The sequence below is a fragment of the Anser cygnoides genome, chromosome 1 (assembly GCF_040182565.1).
Source record: "Anser cygnoides isolate HZ-2024a breed goose chromosome 1, Taihu_goose_T2T_genome, whole genome shotgun sequence".
Lineage (NCBI taxonomy): Eukaryota > Metazoa > Chordata > Aves > Anseriformes > Anatidae > Anser > Anser cygnoides.
In genome coordinates, this window is record NC_089873.1 from 183,365,069 (window position 1) to 183,368,247 (window position 3,179).

Below are 3,179 nucleotides of genomic sequence, written 5' to 3' on the forward strand. Positions count from 1 at the left end.
AAGGGAAAGGGATGGGGCTCTCTTTTGTCAGTAGCACAGTTGGCTTAACTCTCTGTCAATCCGCCTCTCAGAGCGAAAGTACCTGTTACAGCTTGAGTCAGCTTAATGGCTTGCATCCACAGAGAGGAAAAATCCTTATTCCTGTTTTCCTCCCTCCTCTTACGTTAGGTCTGGTGATTGTCTAATCGTGTTCTGAACTGGTTCAGCTCGTTGAATCAGCAGGAAACGAACCCAGGCACAGAAAAGGGAATAGCGTTCCGCTGGCATAGCGGGTTGAATCACCTCGGGAAAGTGTCTGTGAAGCGTGGTGGAGCTGGTACGGGCAAGGCGAGTAGCAGCAGGGAGCTGTCAGGCTGCAGGCTGAGCCACACCACACAGCTTCAGTCTCAGAAATCGCCCCTCACAATGCTTAACACAAGAACCGTGGTCTAGGTCCTCTCTGGAGCTGAAAGATGCCAATAGCTGCTGCTGCCCCTTTGCCTTACAACAAATAGGGATGTTTGTCTTGTGAAGCTGGTAGTTGTCACTATTTTATAATACCTCACAAATTAGGCTGGATATAAGGAAGAAATTCTTCACTCAGAGGGTGGTGATGCAGTGGAATGGGTTGCCCAGAGAAGCTGTGGTTGCCCCATCCCTGGAGGTGTTCAAAGTCACTTTGGATGGGACTTTGCGCAGCCAGATCTAGTGAAAGATGGGTTGGACTAGTTGTTCTTTAAGGGGCACTTCCAACCCAAACCATCCTCGGGCTCTATGATTTTGAATCCTCCCATTTATCCTAACACTTCCCTTCTAGCTGAAACTCTTCTTTAAACCTGGATTTCCCTTGGGTTTGTTTCCTTATTCGTTAAGAAAATACTGCTGCAGATCTATTAAAGCTCTTTTTCATCAGCCAGAACTTTCCTCTGAAACTTCAGCAAATGGCCTCTGATGCTGCTTCAGGAAAACACTCTGTGCTCTCAGCTGTGAGAATGCAGGCTCATAAGCAACCTGCCTTTGAAAAAAAGCTGCATTAACAATGAAGGGATTACAGAGTAGAGGAAGATGGACTACATTTGTGCAAAACAACTGGTTGTGTGCAGTTTCCTGACCTGTATTATATATTTTGCATATGTAATAGAAATAATCACTCAGACAGAAGTAATAAAGTGCCCCAAGTATGTTTGATGATGCTGAGGACAGCCATGGTACACTTGAACACAGAAATCCCGTGACTGCTTAGGAAATGATACTGTGGCTGCTGTGTTTGTCCTGAGGTTTAACCTTTCAGCTCTGAAAGAAGCCCAGGAAAGGAAGGACAAAAAATTTTTGGATGGTCCAGATGAAGAGGAGATACCCTAGGCAAGCTGGTCTGCGCTCTTATGCCCATACAACTCTCTCCTTGTTTATAAGGAGACAGAGAAGGACAGGAAAATGAGCCAAAAGAATTAATAGAGAATAAAATATACTCTAAAAATACATCAGGAAAAAAAAAGTTGTACAACAATTTTACAATGATTAGGGAATCTAAAATGCCAAGAATGACATCTTGTTGTTAATATCTTTAATCAAAATATTCAAAAGAAGATGAGTAAAAGTAGGATTTTTTTAGTATAAGGATGGCAGTTAGGAAAGCATAGACATGGGAAACTTGGAAAACGTAAATGCACAGGCATTGGGATATTACTTGAAATCAATCTGGATAGCTGGGGAATGGATTTAAATATCAGTTTTCAGAAACTACCTGGAACTGCTTGCTTTTAAAAGTCACAAAGAAGGTGCCAAACAATCAAGAAATAAATGGGCCATTCAAGTGCACCTAAAAGTCTTGGCTGCTGTTGTGTGGCACCTCTATCTTCTGGAACCATTCTCCAATAATGAATGGATGAAATGGCCAAGTGTGCGAGCACTCTGAAGAGGATGTTTGAAGATACCCACCACTGGTCAAACCATTCCCAACGAGTCTAGCTGAGAGGGCAGAGAAAGAGGTCTGGGAATCAGTGCAGGAGGAAAGATGTGAGCTCTTCCTCTTCTGGCCACGGTAAATAGGGGAATCACAGCTTCTGTGTGTTACTGAACAGCTTTTAAAATCCAGATTCCTAAAAAAAAAATGGAAAAGAGATGTCAGATCACTGGGGGAGCTTTGTTTGATAGAAGTATGGTCCAGCCTGCAAACTCCACCTGTGTGAGTAGTCCTGGATGCGAACAGGGCCATGTGCCCAACGAGTGATCTGACTGGGGTGGACAAATGATGTGTGAGGGAATGACACGAATGCAGGGAGCAGAATACCTCAGTTTGGGCACAGAGCTTCACGAAACCATTTGGGCTTCAATGGCGACTGACGGGACTGCAAAAGGATGCGGACCAGGGCGGTTCTCCCCGGCCTTGGAGCTTCGTGATGCTGCACGTATGTGAGGGACCCTCCAGCTGGAAGGGTTGTGGAGCCCCAGGACATCCAGGACCGCGTCCCCACCGCGTTTTGGAGCGCATAAAGCCACCCGGCTGTGCTTTAGCACCCGGCAGGTGATTCAGCAGCATCCCCCCCCCGGCAGCACTCCCAGCCACGCCACCCCCCTCACACCCACGTTCCCATTTACCAACCCTAACAGCGGGGCCGCCTCTCCCACACCCCCTGACCCCTTTTCTCCTCACGGCCCTGCCTCGCCGAGCACACCCCGGGCCCTGCCCGCCCCTCGGCGTTGCGGGGAGAGGAGGGGCGTGCGGCGGCGGGGCCGGGGCATGGCGGCCGGGGGGCCGCTGAGGTGAGCCGGGAGCGGGGCTGGGGGCCGCGGTGCCCGCCCGCGAGGCGATGGCGACCGCCCGCTGCCCGCCTTTCCTTCCCCCCACCCCCCCTCCCACCCCCGGGGCCGGCGGCTGGGAGGCGGCCCGCGACCATTTTCTGTGGCGCCGCTGCCATTTCGGGAGGGCCCCGAGGGTGAGGAGCGGCCGGGGGGCGGCCATTTGTGCCGCCCTGCGCGTGGGGCTGCGGGAGGGGGCGGCCCCCGTGGGGTTTCTCGGCTCTCCTCACACGGAGAGCTCCGCGGTCTGGGGACGGGACCCCCCGGGTGCTGGGGGGACTGGTGGGCTGCCCTTCCGTCGTGCCATCGGTGGGTTTGTCAGGCCCTCCTGAGGAAACAGCGCTCGCCCTGACTAAAATTACCCATTTATTTATTTATTTTACAGGCCTTTCCAGCTTTCC

At 51.1% G+C, this 3,179-nt stretch overlaps 1 long non-coding RNA gene across 48 annotated transcripts in view; it reads right to left on the minus strand.

Moving 5' to 3' along the window:
• LOC106035048 (uncharacterized) overlaps window positions 1-3,179 on the minus strand; it is a 59,925-nt gene that overhangs the window by 4,150 nt on the left and 52,596 nt on the right. For 46 of the 48 annotated variants that reach the window (XR_010828090.1, XR_010828073.1, XR_010828064.1 and 43 more), the window contains one exon: window positions 1,289-2,078. This is a non-coding gene — a long non-coding RNA (uncharacterized lncRNA). Of the gene's footprint in view, window positions 1-1,288; window positions 2,079-3,179 lie in introns of those variants that run through there. The other 2 variants (XR_010828067.1, XR_010828063.1) reach the window with 1 other exon arrangement.